We start from the raw sequence: 21,669 nt of genomic DNA on the forward strand, positions 1-21,669 counted from the left end.
TCCAGAGAGTGGGGGGCCCCACTCCATGTACTTTGCAGGGGGGGGCCTCATGTTTCGTTACGCCACTGGTCACATTGTGACCTAAAGTGCCATAATCTAACCACATGTGCTTGCCTGTGTGCTAGTGCTTTCTCCCCTTTTTAGGGCTCGCCTGCTGATGCGCTTGCACATAGCTGGCGAAGCTCTATAGTGGCTTATCCAGAGTTTAACCACTGGCGATTACACTGGCGATTCCATGCAGTGCATGTGTGCTTTTTAGGTCATTACGCAAGCGCAAGCCCTAAAAAGCGCGTGCACAATGCCACCAGCCGCCTGCCTGCCTTCCTCGCATTACCACATCAAAGGCAGCCCAGCCTCCCTCCCACAAGCTTCTCAGCGTGCTCGTTGCATTTCTCCTCCCAGCGCATTTCTCATCCCCTAATTATTCACGGCCAGCCGGCCATACTATCAGTTTCACAGCCGCCAGGCCGTGTCTCCTTTTATGCTCTCTGATGCTTGTTTTCTACAGTATTCGGACTCTGTCTCTACTTTAATACACACTTTAGCTCCTTCTTCTTATCTCTTTTCTCCTCCCCTTCTCGCCAGCCACATTTCTTTGCTTCCCTCTCTACCCCTCCCTCCACCGGCTTTCCTTCTTTTTCTTTCCTCCCACATCTCTCCATCCTATTCCCTCCCCCTGCTGCTCTCTGTCTTATCTCCTCCCTCTTCCTTTATCTCCTCTTCCTCCCCGGCACAGAAAGCTCTTGTGACCCGCAGTCCCTTCCCTCGCGCCCTCTCCCTCCTGTTGCCCTGATATCTATCACCAGTCCCGCGCTCACATCATTCTCCTGTCTCTGCCCGCCTTTTCTTCTCACGGTCCCCTCTTTCTGTCTCCATCTTTTACGAACAGCCGTCTCCCTCCCTGCCCTCTTCCCGCAGTCTGCTTCTTCCTCCCCCGCCATGATAAACTGTTGTTTTCCATGATGTGCAGAGCAGCACCGCCCGGCCCAGCCCCACTCCCAATCTCGTGTCTAGTTTCACTGGTGCAAAGTGTGTCTGTACTTCTCTCACGTTGAGCTTTAACTGCGTTTCTGCACTGTGGCCCACGGCTGTGTCCGTCCTGTTCTCAGAGCACAATTTTCACCATCGCATGTCCACTGTTGGTGCTGACGGTTAATCATTCCTACCTTCGTTCTGTGCTCACCCCGACCCCTCTAGCTCTCCATTTCATCATACTCTTGTCTCTTATTTTCTTGCCCTTTGTTTCAAGCTTTTTTAAAAGTTTTGTTTTCATTCTTCTGTCCTTTTCCTGTTTTGCATTTTCTCTTCATACCCGTTTCTTCTTTTGTTGGTCCATTTTTCTTTCTTTTTTTCCTTATTTGTAATATCAATACACCTAAGTCACGTAAATACAAAACATGTTGCATTACAAATGCAATAGGTGTCACATTTGCGAAAGTTATAACTATTGGCATTGTAAATGACAAAGCTATTAATTTAGCTATTTTAAAAAATAACACATAAATAAAAAAAATTCATTTATAAGACCAATAGCTCAAACTTTCCTAATTGCTTGTTTACAAGTACTCGCCACCCCTAGGAACTCAGAGGTCAGCCCACCAGCTCTGTCTGGAGAATGTCCTAAAACCTGGTACTTGCCTCCACAGCCCTCCAGGTTCGAGGCGTATGAAGCCACAGTGTCCATCTGCTCTCTTTGATGGCTGGACTTGAGCTCACTTCTGCTACAGCAATCTTCCTGGTCGCCACACTGGTAGGTCTCCTCCATCGGCTTCTCGTCTCCTTGGTTCTTCACACACTCAGACTCAGTTGTCTTCCTCCCGATGCACCTCCTGGCAATCTACTTCCACTTCTTCCATCTCTCCTGCTTCTACAACCCAAACAGCTCCACAGGACAAGCCGCACACCTCCCTCCGTAGCTCTGGTCCTTCATTGATGATGCAGACAGGAACTCCAGACCACGTGACCTACTCGCGAGCAGCTGGAGCATAGGAGCATTCACTGGCTTGACTGACATTTGTGGTCATGTTGAATGTCTTGGGTGCAACGGGCGCCGGACAACATCTATGTATACTACTACTAAAAAGTTCGAATTCGACTTGAAAATATGTGCATTTTGGGAACTCATAAGTTGATGTTTGGGGAAGAATTGTTTAATTTCCAACATATATAATCAATGTTGATATTTGAGAAATAAAACTCAAAGAGCATTGGGAAGCACGTATTACTAATATTAGTAAATGGGTGCTAGCAGCATTGCAGCAATGGCTGGTATGTATTACCCATGTGGAGACATTCCACATTGACAAAACATTTTTACATTACTGCTGGAAACCATGCCTGATGCACTGAGGTGATCACTGCTGGTAATCTTGCATATGGTGGCCACTAATGTAACCTTGACTTTTGGGTATACTATTACAGCATTAAGAATAATAATAGCTTCTTGTAATTCAATAACTGATGATCTCCATATTGGTTTTATATCTTCTTTATTCCAGACATAGATAACTGCAGTTGGCACTCCCTCTCCAGCCAGCAGACAACTGACTTCAAGAAAGAACCCAACTATGTTATAGAACATCAAGACACTAGAGCAACACAAACATGTTCTATGTTTATAGGAATACATGCCCCAAGCCCATCAATCAAGATATAACCCATCTTCTTTTTTTCATATCTCAAAAGAGCAAGATCAGGGCATTTAACAGAGGTAAACTAAACAACTAGGAAAGAACAACAAAAGATAATGTAATAAAACAATGGCTCCTAAAGGTACGCTCACATCTTTCTCCTCTTTTTAATGACAATGGGGCATCACCCTTTATAATAAAACAAATGCTCCTAAAGGTATGCCCACATCTCCCTCCTCTTCTTAATGACTATAGGGCGTCACCTTTACCAATGCCGGACTCGGAAAGGAAACGTGCCCTGGCAAACAGCTCTGCCAGGCCCCTGGGGGGAGGGGGGTGCTAGTGGAAAGCAATACTCCTGTCTCACTGCTGCCGATTTTTTTACAGGAGGCCAATATTTCAGCTATGCTGCACAACTGCCCCCCCCCCCCGGTGACAAAAACAGCCCCCCAGGGATCCAAAACTGGCCCCCACACTGGTGGCCCACCAGGGAAATTCCCAGTGCCTGCTACGGCCAGTCTGGACCTGCCTTTACCACACACACAATCATAATACGTACCTTGGAGGATTTCTGTGTCTAGGTACCCTATAACCACCACCTTCCTGTGTGCCGACCCTACTTTCTTCATCAAACCTTTCACTCTCACCATCCTCCTGTCCTTTTTACCCCAACACGTCATTATCACATCATCATGAAATCACTACAACCATTGGACCCTTCCATGAAGCCACCTTCCTTAGCTTCAGTAGCAGCCCTTGAATTCCTCTCAAATTCAAATTCAAATTCAAATTCAAAATTATCTTTATTTGGTTTTCGAAGAAAGCCATAAAAGAACATTTTCAAAGACCTTATCAGTTAAAATACGATAAAAATATATTTTTAAAATTAATATACACAGATGAATATATTCCTCAGGGTACAATAATTACACACTATTAAGATTAGAGCGATGATTATTACAAAATTTTAAAAAATAGGCAATCGATTTTGCGTATAATTAATTTTCCAACAATTGCAGTGCCAGTAGTGCTGGGCGACATTTTCGGAGTCCCATGATCTTTAATATTGGAATTATCCAGCGACTACGGGGTGCAACAAAAAATTTACAAAACAGTACTGTGTGGATGTTACTTTGGTTGGAAGCACAATCACAGGGGCAAGATGGAAGGCTTGTCGACCAATCATTTTGAGTGGGAAATGAAATAAGCCTAAAAAAACTACCCAATCTAAATCTAATCAATAGACATTTCTCAAAATGGCTGAGGTCTGATTTTTAATAAGGCTCTAGGCAAAAAGTGGTTTGGATAGACAGTAAGTGTAGTGCAGATTTTTTTTTAACTTCTTTGGCCAATCTAATGTCTCTCAAGTGTAACAAACATGAGTTTTTAAGATCTTTCTTTGAAATTTTGGAGATCGTTATCAGCTCAGTATAGCAACCTGGAGAGCCCAGATCGCTAAAAAAGAATTTTACATATTCCAGCCACCTTATTTTGTGAGATTTATCTAGTGACATGCATTCCTTTATGAGGGTTCTGGTTAGATGGCAATGATCGTTCGTCCAGATGCGCTTCCACATCATTATAGGCTGAATCTTTATCAGGTCCGAAATATAGTCGATGCCTAGTTCTAGGTTGCACCCGTATGTGGTTGTACTTCTGGGGACTGAAAGGAGATAGCAAAGAAAGGAGTTCTCAACTTTCTGAATTTCATCTACATTTGAGTATCCCCACACACCCGCACCATAGCTTGCAACACTAGTGCATTTGGCCTGGAATATTTTTTACATTTCCTCGGGCGATCTCTTCCCGGGTTTTTGAGCAAAAGAAGTTAGCATCTGCTGTGGCCCTTAGAAAGGATAATTTCCTCGCATCAATGGCTTTTGACCATGTTACTTTACTGTCTATCAGGATCCCTAGTTATGGGTATGAGGTAGTTGTATCTAAGACAGAGTTAGTAATGTAAATGTATTTTTTTTCATTATTTCTGTTTGTCCCACTGTCATGGTAAAAGTTTTCATTATGTTTACATTTAAGTTCAAGGAGGACATATACTCACAGTATCTGTCCACCGAGCGCTGTAGTTGCACTGGGGTTCTTGCTAAAATAACAGCGTTGTCGGCGTAAAGCAACGCCGGTATCGGACGACGCTGAATGGTAGGCAAATCATTACTATCTCTCACCATTTCTTGTTCGAGACTATTAGTGTAAAGGGTAAATAAGAAGGGGGCCAGGACACACCCTTGCCTGACCCCCCTCTCTATCCTAAATGAATTGGTGTGGGCTCCATCTATACCATATCTGACCCTTGCTGAGGCGTTGGAATAAAGTTCTCTAAGAAAAGTGACTAGTGCAGGTTCGACTCCCAGGTCAATGAGCTTTGCCCACAGTTTTGAGTGACTTACGCAGTCGAATGCTGCACTGAGGTCTACATAGACCATGTATAGTTGCCTACCTTTAGCTGACACGTATTTCTCTGTTAACAGCGTGAGGTTTAAAACCTGATCGACTGTCCCAAGCCCTTCTCTGAAACCGTATTGCACATCTGAGACTATGCTATTTTCTTCCGCCCAGGTTTGAAGGCGTTCCAAAAGAATTCGCCCTACTGTCTTGTCAAGTGTATCTAACAAGGATATAGGCCGATAGCACCCTGGATTGCTACGATCACCCTTTTTAAAAATTGGTCCAGAATCGATGTTGACCAGGATTCCACTAAACCTGCCTGAGTGGTTGCTTCAAGTACTCTCATCAGGACGGGGGACCATAGGTCCTGTTGGAACTTGAATAAGTCTACTGGGACCCCATCCGGCCCTGGGGCTTTTCCAGATTTTGATTTTTTAAGAGCCTTTGTAATTTTATCGTGTTCAAAGGTTATCTGTATTGGATATGTTGGTGTCCCAAAATTGTCAGCCGGGTCTTGAATCGATACTTCATCTTGTTTAAAGATGGTTGAAAAATGGTTCACCCAGGCTTCAGGATCAACAGCTAACTCTAGTTTTGGCAATTCCTGATCTACACAAAGAAACAGTTTTTAACTGTTTTCCAAAAAGTAAGGGAATCCTTCACGAGACAGCTATGATGAAGTTGTTTCCATAAGGAGTCCTTAATTTGGGTTTTTCGTTTCCTTTGTGCTAAGTTATAAGCCTTCCTCAGGTCTGCAATCTCTTGCCTATCCCTAATAGCTTTAGTTAGTGCGTTCTTTAATTTAGTTAATGCTTTGGTATATTCCGCATTAAACCACCCCCTCCTAGAATTGGACCTATTTGTCTTTTTGGTAATGGATAACTCATCACGTATTACTTTAGAAATGGTCTCATAGCTGGTAAGAATTATCTCCGGACTGGGAGTACCTTTTTCACAACGCTTGTCAAGACTTTTTGTTGGTCTACATTAGCCCATTGTAGCGTAAAACCATTTAGTTTGTCTAAAGTAAGAGATTTTTGGTCCAAAAGGCTCCAATAAGCCTTATCTGTTATTGTGGGAAATAAGGTTATTCGAACGCTATTAGGGAAGTGATCGCTAAAGGTATTTACAGATGTTTCAAAATTACGGATTCTTGATGCCATGGAATTAGGGACCAGAATAAAATCAATTATTGTACTTGCTCCCCGACCATTGAAGGTGGTTGTAAAAGGAACTGGGGGACTGACCAACTTGTTTGCAAAACCCAAGTCTTCAGTGACCATATTCTCGTTCATTCGGTTTCCTAAAGTAGTATGCACATAATGTGATATATTGTTGCCAAGTTCATCTTGGATACCACAGGTACCGCGTTCACTGTTTTTACACAAGTGCAGGTTGAAGTCACCTCCCCAAATGACCATAATAGATTTGTCTGAATATCTAGTGTGTACATTTTGGAGCAGTCCCATAATACTATTTAAACACTCGTTTAAGTCACCTATCCCGGGGTTGTTATAGAAATTTATCACTAAATAGATGGAGCTTTTGCAACCCATAATCATTAGGGCTTGATAAGAGTGATCTAACTTCAGAGCTTCAATTTTTCCCAAACAGAGGGTATTTGAAACGTAGGTTATTAGACCGCCTTTTGACCTGCCCGAAGTTGACGGAATTGCTCCCGAGAAGAAGGTCTTGTAGCCCAGAAGGTGGGATGGTGACGAGAGCCAGGTCTCCTGTAAGGCAATTATGTCTGATGGCGTTACAGTTAGCCTCCAGTTTTGGTCAATTATTTTAGTTTGTAGCTCTGCAACGTTCCAAAACATAACATCAAACGTAGTTTTTGTACTCATTTGATCGGGGTTTACACTAAGTGATTGATTCTGATGTTCGGGATCTACAATTGGAGTCTGTTTTGTTTGATTAATGATCTTGTCCCTATGTCCTGAGCCTGGTATGAGTGTTATAGCCAGTTTGTTGGGTTTAGGTGATAAATCCTGAGCAGATGCAGATGGATTATGAGTTTCAGTTATTAATATTGATGATATTTTAGAAGAGATAGGGGCAACAGGAGTAGTAATTTGGTTCCCGCAGGCGAAGTTTGTTATCGCCTCCGTTTTTGTTAAAGAAGAATGTTCCAAACTTCCATCACCAGATACACCCTTCCAGTCGCTAGGAGTCCTATTGCTAGTTTCATGCAAGACTGGTGGTAGTAATCCCATGGGTGCATCGTGTATATAGCCTGCTCTTAGTCTAATGGGAGTTGGGGCTGACATGATATTAAGTCAGTCAACCCCGTCCAACCCAGCAAGGGGAGCAAATCTGTTTGAAGTTGGAACGTAAAAAGGTGCCCGTCCCAAGTTGTTATTATGATATGGGTTGCTAGTCCTTGATTGCCGAAACATGAGCGTTCTAGGGTAAAAATAGCTCAAGTCATGTATCCTTATCCCCACCTCTCCGGACTCGGATTCCTGGTACCAGTCATTCAAATATGGGATGACCCTTCAGTCTCTGAAGTTAATGATTATTGCGTCACCATGAGTATTTTTGGGCCTTTGGCCTACCCACCCAAGCCTTCTGACATTAATGATTTCCCCATTGATGTTGGGCGGTAGTGGTCTGTTGTTGGCTAACCAGTAAATCACTTTATTTTTAAGAGTGGTATACCCTTCCCTATTCCCTGGCTTCAGCTCAGGGACCCTTGTCAATATTGCGACGTATGGGCGGCCTCTGGGGGCAAATCAATGTGTACTTTAGAACCGGTTGAATTTTTTTGATCTACTTTCCCCCCGTTATTGACCCCACTTTTGTTTGTTGTTTTGTGTGGAAGGGTTCCGAATTCCTTCTCCCTAGGTGTTTCAGGCTGTTCTAAATCAATATTAGTCTTGGGGGGGGGGGGGGGGGGGGGGGGGGGTTTCCGCTACCTGAGGGATAGCTTTTGTAGTTTCAACTAAAGGTGGCAGTTTAACAGTATTATCCCCTTTCCCTGGGTTGTGTGTTCCGATAGTCTTACTGGCATCTGATGTCCGACTTTTTAGTAAGGTTGTATTCAAAGTGATTGCTGTCTCTATTGACTCCAACTTCGTGGCAAGGTTCTTAACTCTTTCTACCAGGGGCAATAGGAGTGATCTTACAAGAATCTCTGTTCCCTAATAGATCTTGGTGAGGGAATACTTTGGTGAATGGCTGGACTGGTGGTATATTCTCGTTTTCTATTTTTCTCGTCGTTGGGGGATTGCGGGCATAGTTAGATACTTTTGGCCACCTACCCTTATGGGTGGTCCCCCCCCTTTTTCTCTTTAAAGAAGGTTTATTAATAGGTAGCTGCGGAGTCGGTTGCATATTCTTCTTAGAGTTAGACATTAATGGATGAAGTAGCATTGATTCCTCTGGGATGATTTCTAAAGAGAGATCAATGCCAGAGTTCCTGTTACTATGGGACGAACTGTTATCTGCCAATGTAGAAGCTAGTGTTGTGGCATCAAGAAAGATAGAAGGGATACCGATGTCACTAGTGGCTACCTCTTTACTCCTGGCGTTCGTATTGGGAGTTTTAGCTAGTTGTAAGGGCCCCAGGGAGGAACGTCTATTCTGAATCTCAGTAGAGAGACGCCGCTCAGCCAATTCGATCTCCTGACCGAGCGCCGAAGCAGCTTTTGTTAGATACTGCTCGATCATACCCCTGAACGACCCACCCTCTAGAGTCAGCCTACCCCTGTCTTCTTTTACGACCTTTGGAGGCATAATTAAAGATGGTGACGTATTAATGCGCTAGATAGCCTCCGTGTCAAAGTCAGTGAAGACAGTTTTACTAAACAACAAGCAATAGAGTTTGTGACAAACCTATAAACGAGTTGCAGTCATAGGAGAGGTATCTCAAACGAAAAGAAGGTGTCCCAGCCCAGCCTCCTCAGGCCTCTGAGGGCCACAGAAGGCCCGCCCTTTGCCCGGGCTTAGCCCCGGCTGCCCCGCGCGCTCCCGCGACGCGGGGAGGTGACGTGTCTTTTATGCGCCTCCAGGCGCAGAGCAAAGGCTGCTGGTAATTGCAGTCCTCCCGCTCGCGGCCCCCCCCCTACTGCGGCCGTGCTCGGAAGCGAGAGAGCTGCGGCGGCAGGGGAAGGCTGGCGGCGGACACAGGCACCAGAGAATAAAGCCCCCAACAAGTTGCTGCCAAAGGTGGGATTTGCCAAGTTCGCCGGGCTTTGGTATCACTGGTAGGATTCCCCCGCTCCACCGGGAGGTGACGTGACTTTTATGCGCCTCCAGGCACGGAGCAAAGGCTGCCGGTAATTGCAGTCCTCCCGCTCGCGGCCCCCCCCCCTACTGCGGCCGTGCTCGGAAGCGAGAGAGCTGCGGCGGCAGGGGAAGGCCGGCGGCAGACACAGGCACCAGAGAATGAAGCCCCCAACAAGTTGCTGCCAAAGGTGGGATTTGCCAAGTTCGCCGGGCTTTGGTATCACTGATAGGAATTCCTCTCATACAACGCTCATGTTCCAACACTCCCCATTCTCCAAAGTAACAGACAATCCTTGCACCCTTCTCACTTTAAATGGACCTCGAAACTTTCTGAGACCACCTTCATTATGTCCAGTTTTCACCTTTATTTAATCACCCATTCTTATCCTTCCATCCAGTGGCAGCCCCTCCTCTGTTGCGGAGGAGCTTCACCCCTCCTCTCAGCAACTTAAAGAAAAGAAAAAGATAATAAACAGTGGTTTATTATCATTTGATTTTGTGTTCCAGGGACTTGGGGCCTAGGCCATGCGCATAACAGGCACCCATGGGGGTGGTATGCACCATTATCAGTGCCCATTACAGTTTGGCCGGCCTTCTCAGCCGCCCAAACTGTTATGCGCACCTTGCATGTTCTCCATGCAGGCTGCACTACAGCTTGGGTGGAGAACATGCCACAGCTCACAGTCCCTGGCTGAGCACCGAACCACGATGACTAGACCAATCATGCCACTGCACTGCAGCATTGTGATTGGCTAAGGGGAGCCTGAGTGCTTCCTGCTCCCGGCCGGAGGAGGGACGAATAAAGAGACGCGGCGGCAAGGAGGTAAGTATTTTTTTTACTCCCCATCTAGCCCCCACCCTCGATCAAGGTAAGCCACCACTGCTTCTATTCTTCTCCTCTTCACACTTTACCTCTTCTCCACATACCTCCTTGAGACCTGTAATCACTTTCATCCATGCACTTGACAGTGCCCTCATCGCACTGATCGTAATTCTTTTTGTAACTCCATTCTCAGCGGTGCAGTATGCCCACACCAAATCACCAACCATTCTTTTGACAACGCACTTCGTTTCGACCGCCATCTGAATCACTCCCTTTACAATGTGGTTGGCCCTTTCAACTATCAATCAATCAATTATTCAGGGAATTTGTGTAGCGCGCTACTCACCCGTTAGGGTCTCAAGGCGCTGGGGGGTGGTTGCTACTGCTCGAACAGCCAGGTCTTGAGTTGCTTCCTGAAGGCGAGATGGTCCTGTGTCAGCAGGAGGTGGGTGGGGAGGGAGTTCCATGTCTTGGCTGCCAGGTAGGAGAAGGATCTTGCTCCGGCGGTCGCTTTGCGGACACGTGGGACGGTGGCAAGGGCGAGGCTGGCGGAGCGGAGCTGGCGGTTTGGTGTGTAGAAAGCGAGGCGGTTGTTGAGGTTCCTGGGGCCCGCGTCGTGGAGAGCCTTGTGTGCGTGGGTGAGGAGTCGGAATGTGAATCTCTTGCTGACTATGCCACTTGCTTGCAGTGGTGGCTACTCCGTAATGCTGGAGGAGCGTTGCCCCACTGCTTTTAAGCAGTGTGAGAAATAAAAACATAAAATGATAATAACTTTCATATGTTTGTGTTACTTTGTGGGTGGGCAGGTGGGTGATGCTGCTCTGCTCTCGGAGCAGGGTATGGAAGGAGTGGTTTGCCCACTCCTAAGTGCACAATGACTGTTTGCTCAGCCCTCTCAGGCCACCCAAACCAGTCATGCGCACTTTCCCCTTCTTCATGCAGGCTGCATTACAACCTGCATTGAGAAATGCTAACCCCTCCAGCCCCTGGCTGAGCGCCATGTCAAGGCGCTCAGACCAATGTTGTGATTGGCTTAGGGTGGGGAGCCTGGCTGTCTACTTCTTGTTCCTGAAGTCGGAGGCAGGAGAGCAGGAGCGGAAATGCGGGACCCGGTGGAAAAGTAAGTATATTCTTTTTTTATGCTCCCTCCCACAATCGCAACACCCCCCGGGTGACTCCAGCGCCCCCCCACCGGCGAGCCATGCCGGCCAACATTGTTGGCTTGTGGGTTGTAAAATGAGGTGTGTGAGTGTGAAATACCACAAAACGTTTAACAATTTGCCATTTCTCCTGATGTCAATTGAGTACCATTATGGGTGATTAATTGTACTGGCTTTCCTTCCTCTCTAAAAATATATCCTCCGACACTCTGATGGTGTTTCTTGTCATGACTTCTCTCATTCATTTCACTATGAGTCAATTGGAGTGCACATCTACCATCACAAGAGCAACTCTGAAATCAGTGTTTACACCACACAATGGTCCAATAAAATCCAAACATACTGGGTGCCATGGCAAACCCGGATCCGCAATCTCTCCCATACCTGATTGTTCATCAGCCTTTACTTTTTGTCTCCTTCTTTACAGTCCACTCACCTCACCACCCATTCAACTATCTCCTGATCCATTCTCGGCCACCAAAATTGTTCCCGTAGTTTTTTTTGTTAAACTCTGTCCCAAGTGGCTCTCGTGCACTAGTTTAAACAGTTCAAATCTCCAACCTTGTGGAGGAACAAACTTGTCATCTCTCGACACCAGTTTACCTCCACATACCGAAAACTCATCCAAAACTTGATATATGGCCTTACGCCTACAGGCACAGCACTTTCTCTCCTTCTACCCTTCAAAATCATGTCCAACAACCTGTTGTAGCCCCCCATCTTCATCCATGCTATCAAACCATCTTTCTTTCCCAATGGCCCCTTGAATTAATTCAGCAAATCATCAAGCCCAGCAATCAAGTTATAACATATCTCGGGAGCATTTTTATTGAACATTAGTAGCTCTTATTAAAGAAAATGCTGGGGGTCCTTCTTTTAATCAATACTACGAAATAACTTGTGGTAACACATTGATTTAAGAACTTTACCTACTTTTTTCACTCTCATCCATTCCTGTTCCTTTGGATCGTGTTGTGAAACAGGCCTGTTCGGAGGGAGACGGTGAGGATGAGGCCGAAACTAGAGACTCGGCAGCGGAGGACGATGCAAGTGACACTCATCAGGGTTCCACTCACCCATTAGTGACTGTGATACGGGACATGGAACAAGACAACTCTGACAAATATAGTGGGTCGGAAACGGCCACACAAGACTCTCACTCTTGAATGCTGCTGGAGTGGACGAGAGCAGACGTCGGCCGGAGCACACGATAGCACGCAAGTGGTCACCAACCCCTGTTTTCTTTTTGTTTTTGGTTTTCCTTTAACACTGTCTTCCTGTTCTTTTTTGGGAAGTTGCTCTCTGTTTCAAATTCTCTTCAAGTTTCAATATAACTAAATAGTGGGCGGGTGTGGGCGGGCGACAGACCGACTCCTACTGAAAGCTCGGTCCTCAGGGGGGATGAGTCTGGATGGGGAAGGAGGTGGGGAGGGGGGGGATCGCTGGGGGGGAACAGTTACACAAGTTAGGGTTGGGGCGGAGGCGGGGGGGGAAGACAGCCACAATCAGAGGGATTGCAGTACAGCCACTGGCGTCCAGCACAGACCCGAACAGAACATGAATACCGCACCACACCATGGCAGGTACATTGACGACACCGATTCAAGACGGTAGAGGGGTATCGATCCTCACATGGAACGTGAATGGCCTGGGTTCCAGGATAAAGAGGGGGCTAGTAAATGCATATATTAAGAGAGTGGCGCCGGACTTTGTCCTCCTGCAGGAGACACACCTCAGGGGCGAAAAATGTAACTTCATAGCTAGAGGGAGGTATGTGGTCCTAGCCCACGCGGGGTACACCCAAGACTCGAGAGGAACTGCTATTCTGGTAAACAAAGCATTCCCATTCAACACAACACGTACCTGGAGCGATCCACAAGGGACATATGTAGGAGTACAGGGAACTTGGAGGGGGCAAAGTTACACAGTACTCTCAGTCTACGCCCCGCCGAAATTACAAGCACGCACATATAAGGAGATAGCCACGATCCTCATGAACACCGCAGACACACTACAACTAGTGGGAGGCGACTTTAACGACGTTATGTCGGAAGAGCTAGACCGCACGGGGCCAACACGTAGAGGGGGGGGCGGAGACGACACTTTCACAACACGTGGCCAACCTGGGTCTCACAGACGTGTGGAGGTGGCGACACCCCACGCATAAGGATTACTCCTTTTACTCCGGGGCACATAGAGTGTTCTCAAGACTGGACTATATTTTCGTGGCCAGGCAATATCTCACCACTGGCGACGAGGCGGAGTATAAGGCTCGGGGGATCTCGGACCACTCTCCATTATACGCTAAGGTGGGGGCAGACAGAGGTAGGACAGGCACACAGTGGCGTATGGCAGCCTGGGATCTCCAGAAGCCAGAACTGATAAGAGGCCTCAGGGCGGACATTAAAGTATACATAGCAGAAAATGAAGGCTCGGTTGCTTCTGGAGTGACCTTTTGGGAAGCCATGAAAACGGTTCTGAGAGACAGGGCACAGAGTAGGAAGCAGCAGGCAGTGATAGTGGGACTGGAGGCCGAAATACTACAACTAGAGAGAGAATACCAGACACATAAGGAGGACGGCACTCTACGGCTTTTGCTAGACAAGCAACGGGAGTATAGAGAAATAGCATCGAATGAGGCGCGGACGCAGGCGCTAGCCACCCTGCATCGGCTCTATGACGTGGGCGACAAATCAGGCAAACTCCTGGCATGGCTTAGTAGGAAGGAGAGGGCAGCCAGATGGGTGGAACGGATTAGGCGGACAGATGGCGTCATGGTGAGCACCGAACACGAGATAGCCGATACCTTTGCGTCGCACTATGCAGGATTCTGCGCTGCGAGAGACCTCGGGACGGTGGGGGATGCACTGCACTATATGGAGGGTGTAGATCTGCCAGCTCTAGCCGCTGAGTCCAGTCAGCTCTGGAGACAGATATCTCGTTAGACGAGATCTCCGAAACCATAAATAAGCTTAAAACAGGGAAAACGCCGGGTCCCAATGGTTTCCCCGCGGAATTTTTTAAACGTACAGCAGATTTGTTGACGCGCCATCTGAAAGCCCTCTACACTGAATCGTATCAGGAGGGACGACTCCCACCCGACCTCGCTCTGGCCACCATAGTACCGATCCACAAACAGGGCAAACCCCCTGACGACGGTGCTTCATACCGCCCCATTTCCCTCCTTAACATTGAGGTGAAGATCCTGGCTACAATATTGGCGACGCGCTTGAGGTCGGTGATCCCAGATCTCATTCACACAGACCAGTCAGGTTTCCTGCCAGACAGAGCAACTAAACTAAATTTGAGACGCACACACAATTGGTTGCAGGAAGTCAGGGACAGAAAAGAACCCCACTGGTTTTTGTCCCTGGACGCAGAAAAAGCGTTCGATGCTGTACATTGGCCGTTCCTTTTGGCAACACTGCAACGGTTCGGCCTTGGCCCAAAATTTCGGGGATGGATAGAGTTAATGTATACAGCCCCGACAGCACGTGTTCGCGTCAATGGCAGACTGTCCAGAGAATTTCGGGTGTCCAGAGGCATGAGACAGGGATGCCCGTTGTCCCCCTTACTATTCACGTTCACGATCGAGGTCCTGGCCGCCAAGATTAGACAAAACCCCGAAATACACAGCTTCTTTGGGGAAACAACCGGGGAAACACAGGAAAAAGTATCGTTGTATGCAGACGACGTGCTGCTATACATAACAGAACCGGAGGTTTCGGTCCCGGAGTTATTCAGGGAACTGGAGGGCTTTGGCGCAAGAGCGGGACGTACGATAAATTGGAACAAATCTATACTCTATGACCCACGGGGAGCGGATAGGTGGGGGACCCTACCTGACCAACTGCTCACCACTGCTGAGGGGTTTCAATACCTTGGAGTATATATCACTCTGGACAAGGCGCTCTCGTTCCACAGAAATGTAGAGCGAGTCATGACTGAGGCGGTAGAGGACATGAATAGATGGAGACAACTGCCGCTCACCCTGTTAGGAAGGGCCGCAATGTACAAAATGATTACCCTCCCCAAGTTCCTCTATGTCCTCCAAAACGAATACTACCCGCTCCCGGCCGCCACGCTCCCCAAAGTCCACGCAGACCTACGCTCTTTTCTATGGCTGGGGAAACAACCGCGTATTGCACTTCAGACGCTCCAGCGGCACCAGTATAGTGGGGGGATTTCCCTGCCTAATCTAGAAGCGTACTACTGGGCGGAGCACCTGACGCCAATCAACGAGTGGATCCATGCCCCGGCCGACCACCCGACATACGCACTGGAACGACAGAAGCTGTCACCCCACAGTGTATACCACTATCTATACGGGGGTAAGACACGACGATCGCTTCTACCGGCAACACTGCTCACACTTCAGGCGTAGACGCGAGCGACAAAATGTATGGGGTGGGATAAGAGACCGACTAGACAGACGCCGTTATGGCAATGCCATTGGCTGACCGAATTTAAAAAGCTGAAAGGTTTCCAACGATGGGACGATATAGGGATTTCACATATCGGCGATGTCATATATAGGGGGGAATTGAAGTCGTTTGGCAGGCTACAAATGGAATACGGACTACACCGATCACAACTATTTAAACATACACAATTAGCCCATGCATGGAGAGCCCAAAACATCATACCCACAGATTTGCCAGAATACGCCCCACTGGAAGATAGGCTCCTGCAGGAACAGATAACACACCGGGCGGTCTCGCTCACATACAAGACACTCACTAACAATATGCTGGGGGACTTAACGAAACTTAGAAGAGTATGGGAGGCGGAGGTAGGCGAGATGGAGGACTTGGATTGGGAAATGGTCTTGATGCACCCACGAGAGGTAGCTATTAAGTCACGGTTGCGACTCATTCAGCTGAACGTACTCCATAGGACTTACTTTGATAGAGTGAGTCTCCTCAAAACAGGGAAAATAACAGACCCCCGGTGTCTCAGATGTCAACAACACCCAGGTGACTTCTACCACACAATATGGTCATGCGATAATATAAGCATATACTGGTCACACATTTTTGCGGAGCAGGGGGAGGTCCTGGGAATAGAATTAGAGCGCGACCCGAAACTGGCGTTGCTGGGCATGACCAGCGACATAGACTTACCACGCAACCACCTTATATTTTTGGTCCTGGCGCTCGTGGTGGCCAAGAGGGACATCGCAAAACATTGGGGGGCCGCGGAGACACCAGACATAGAGGAATGGAGAAGGGGCCTCCGGGATGTGGGCTGATGGGCCGTGTCCATAACTATATCCTAGATCAGCGCACGATTGTTAGTTTGGAAATGCAGCCCACGGGCGGAGGATATATGTGTGTGTACCTGCAACAAAAATAAAGTTTATAAAAAAAATTTTTTAAAACAATGAACGTGTTGTGATTTTTATCAAAATATTGTTGTGAGCATCCTGTGCTTTCTGTAAATTTTGAATAACAGATTCTGCAGAGCAATCAGCATGTTTAGGTATACTCATCCAACCTAGATTGTCTTTATTGTAGGCTTTCCGGCCTCTCATGAGTATAACTGGTGTAAATCCGCTAACCGTAGGAGTAGTTACTTAGGCCCAAACCATTTTCTAGCCATCTGGGAGATTAAATGAGCTAGTGCCCTGAGTCACATGAGCTGAGCTGAGATGCCACCTTGGATCAAACCAAGTCACCAGCTCTGGGCGCTGTGCCACACCTTTCCTTCTAACTTCCACCCACACTATGTTCTAATCATGATGGCTAATTGAATAATGACTTTGATCACTTTGTTGGAGTGTGCCACTGCTCCGTTGCTGCTACACGAAAAACTGGAGTAGTAACATGGAAAATTTTCCACCACTGCTGATTTGAAGTGTGATCCGTTGTCACTAATCATGTTCTTGAGCAATACTTTTCTAAAAAATATCTAATTAAAAAATGTTGTCACTACTGAAGAATCAATTGTGCAACAACTTCTAATTCTACCAATTTCGAAAAATTGTCCACCAACATAATACTATATTTATTTTCTTCATCATCAGCTGAAATTGGCCCCATAATATCTATGCCAACTGTTTCTCAAGACATTTTTAGGTCGAGCAGACCTACCCTCAATGCGTAAGCATTGATGGTGTCTGCTTTAGACCTATTGTGACCCGTATTTAGGAATGAAGACACGAGTCAGACGCGCGCTTTTGCAGTCTCAGTTTTGACCGCGGGAGCGCGCGTCTGAGCCGCGCTTGCGCAGAGTAACTCACAGCCCCTGCTCACACACCGACACAGCCAGCCCCCACCCCTCTGCATGCACGCACACACACACACAAACAGGCGCGCGCATGCACACGCAGGCACACACATACAGGCACACGGCACACAGCCCCCCCACACCCCCACCTCACCGAAGTCGGACTCGTGCTCGCACCATCTGCCAAGGGAGCCCCGCAGAGCACTCGAGCTCCTCTGCCACTCTACCAAAAAGCGGAGCTTTCCCCATAGGCATGGGGGCCTCGCAGTCTCCCCGCTGGTCTTCACCCGGGCCCCCTGGGACCCGGGACTTCATGCGGCACTTCTCTTCTCCGGGCTCGCACTCGGCAAAACGAAACTGCAGAGTGGCGCGCATGCGCAGGCAGCCCCCGCCCTCCCACTCCTCATCGGCTGCAGGGTGCCGGCAGCTCGGCTGATTCTGGCTCGTCTGGTAGTTCCACCTTGCCTCTTCCAGTCCAAACATGGTCCAGCTCTCACCACTCACTTAAAAATACAGAAACAACAATCTCCAGCAGATCGGGATCCCGCTGAGTCTGCAGCTTCCCGCCTTCCCCTGTCTCATGTATTGTGCACCGCCTCCACCCAGCCCCTCTGACTCCAGGGGAACATCACAAAGCGAGCACTGAGCATGGTGATTTAAGACAGGGACCGTACCACAAAGTGAGTGACGTGCTATTTAAGTCTGGGCGGAATTCACATAAAGTGAGCAATGAACCTGCTAATTTAGGACATTAAATGAGCAATGGGCCTGCTACTTTAAGAGCAATGCACCTGCGCCTGTCTGTCACAGGTCTGGGCAGAGGCCAAAAACAACATAGACGATCCCTAAACACAACAAATATGCACATACACTCTGGTCACACCCCCACAAATGTGCTCTCGTACTACCGGGATAAAAGGCGTTACCGCCAATGACGTATATTAGGGCCGGTGAAATAATGCTGTGTCATCCTCACTGTGCACTTCCATCTTCGCCCAGCAAGGCTGGTGGGTGGACGAGCTCCGGCGACCAGATCACGAGGAGGCCAACCAGATCACGAGGAGGCCAACCAGATCACAGGGAGGCCTTGCCTCGTGTCTCCCCGGGAGCACTCTTACATGGGCCCAGCACCCCAGACACCCCCTCACCTCCCACCACGCCACCCATCCAGACCTGGGAGCAGGTGTGAGAGGCTCAGGGAGCCCCGTCATATTCTGAGGGGGTGGAGGGGGCATCATCGTGTGTTACACCGCTGCTTGCGGCACCAAGACTCGTCCAGAATGTGGGGTGGAGGGGGCGGTAAGAGGGAGTGATGCTGCCTGCAAGGGCAGTGCTCGCGCCACAGTATGCTGGCGGCTGCCAATCATAACATCCGGGTTGGTGTTTCCGTCCATCCTGCTACCACGCGGAACGTGTACATTAAGATTATTTAAAGCACACCACTCAACTTCCGTGTCACCAAATTTAGAAGCGTGTCTCAACTGGGCCAAACAATGGCGCTGGGCTAAATTTGCCATCCAGTAGTTTAAAAAACACATAAACACTTTTTTTTAACTGTAGCACTTATTACCACATCCCTTTTGCTTATCACTGAAAATAGCCGGTGACGTAACCAGAGTCAATGGCTCTCACTTTATCCACCTTTGAAAGATAGTGAGCCAAGTCAACACCAAGGCAGTGGAACTTTGGACGAACAGCAGCAGGTGCATGGCCCCACTTAACTATATTACTGGGATTAAAAACCACTATCGGCATGTTAAGAGCCAGGAACTGTAATTTATCAAACTATATTAATGAGATTTGAGAGTATATGTGACCTCGGCTGCACCTAGATTATTGCAGCGGGAACATCAATCCACTGAGCTATTTTACCAAGACTTGACCCTGTGGTTTGCAGACGGAAGCTAGATAGATTTCTGCCGCAGGTGCACGGACGTCCTCAGCTACCTTAAATGTGTGTCCGAGATTTTGTTCATAGATCGTTGCAACAGGCACATTATCCCAAAGCGCTATTGTGCCCTTGAATTGGCCCGGCTGTCCCTCTTCCCTGGCAGAAACAATGGACTCTTCCAGAACAATGGGCGCCGCCGCGTGCGCGAGCAGAGCGGGCACCCCATTGTTAAAAACACAGAGAGGGGAAGAGCAACAATGGCCATCCGCAATGCACCCTGAGAACAGAAGCGGGGTGACCCTGTGGAGCCGGGCTTTCCGCCTAAAGAGGGGGTCACCAGCTGCTAGTGTCAGCCAGCGGTAAACGATGCCCAGAGAGATGGTAAGGGCTGGACTGAGCGCCCACGCAGTATGGAACTGCTGCAGGGCCAACTCAGCTTTTCATCCTTATTCTGGGCACCAGCGACCTGTTTAATGATAACAGGAAATAACCAGATGTCAAGAAACATTCAGACTGTTAGTTAATGATCAATCATTAACCACATTTTTTATTCAGGCATATCTGACAGCTGTTCCTGGGGGCTAAGATTGGGTTTTACTAACAAGATTTAGAATGGGATCTTTTTTTAGAATTGTTAGTCTTCCGAAAATTAATGACTGGACTCGTGAACTGAACTTGTTTTATTTGTATTCGGTTTCTTTTTGCACCCAGCTCACACTCTTGCGCATGGTGAGACATGTATTTAAACCAGACGTTTCGTACAAACATCACACATTACAAACGAATGGAAAGAAACTCTATGTGTTATGAAAAGTAAAAGTGGGCCTAGATTTTTTTTTTTTATTCTTTACGGAAAATGTAATGTTTTGGTCTTTTTGCACAACGTGAAGCAGAATGTGCAGTATATTTTCGGGGCATGGTTCCTTCACCCCAGTCCTGCCTTCTTTAATAGATCCTCGATGAAATATAGCATTCTCATCCAGAGTTTCCCTATCATTAATCACTTTTATTTTTTTCGTTGCACACTTTCAAACTTTCTCTTTGGCACACACATTACCAGCCATCAGTGCACACTTTCACCAGGCACACACCACCGGCCATTGGTTGGTGGTGTGTGCCTGGTGAAAGTGTGCACTGTTAGTGCACGCTTCCACCGCAGGCATACCCACCAACAGCCATCAGTGCACACTTCCAACATTCACACCCACCAACAGCCATCAGTGCACACTTCCAACATTCACACACACCACCAGCCATCAGTGCACGTTTCCACCAGGCACACACACCACTAGCCATTAGTGCATGGTTCCTCTAGACACACACACCACCAGCCATCATCACCAGTCAGTGCATGCTTCCATCATGCACACATACTTCTAGCTGTCTGTGCACGCTTCCATCAGACACACACCACCAGCCGTCAGTGCACGCTTTCACCAGGCAGACACACACCGCTAGCTGCCAGTACACGTTTTAACAGGCACACTCCTCCAGCTGTCAGTGCACACTTTCACCAGGCATACACAACCCCAGCTATATTTGCATGCTTCCACCAGGCACACCACCGTTTGTCAGTGCGCGCTTCCACCAGGCATACACACCACCAGCCATCAGTGCCCGCTTCTAGCAGGCAGACACACCACCATCCGACCCGCCTAATTGTTAGACAACTATATTTGTATGTATTGTCTTTTACACACTTTTGTTAGGCTGATCTATTTTAGTACACATTATGCTGCAATCTGGTGTTTATGAGTTTTTTTCTGGCACACCTCTACCCCAAAGCCTCTCACTGAAAGGTGTGAACTCTAGCACTGCCATGCCACGCTTGAGAATGCCTTACAGTGCAACCACACACACAACACCATACACACACAACACCACACACACACAACCACACAAACACAACCATGCACACAACCACACATACAACACACAAACACAACCACACACACACTCACAACCACATACAACCACACACACAACCACACATACAAACACACACATAACAAACACACACACAACTACACTGAAAACCAAACCGTCAGTGCACACTTTCACCACGCACAGACACCATCACTCATCAGTACACGCTTTCACCACACACAAACACCACCAGCCATCAGTGCACGCTTTCACCGGACACAGACACCACCAGCCGTCAGTGCACGCTTCCACCAGGCACACACCAACAGACATAGTACACACTTTCACCAGGCACGCACACAACACCAGCCGTCGCTGCACACTTTCACTAGGCATACACACACCACCAGCCGTCAGTGCACAATTTCACCAGCCACA

Source organism: Lissotriton vulgaris, chromosome 4_1 (assembly GCF_964263255.1).
Source record: "Lissotriton vulgaris chromosome 4_1, aLisVul1.2, whole genome shotgun sequence".
In the NCBI taxonomy this organism is placed as follows: Eukaryota; Metazoa; Chordata; class Amphibia; order Caudata; family Salamandridae; genus Lissotriton; species Lissotriton vulgaris.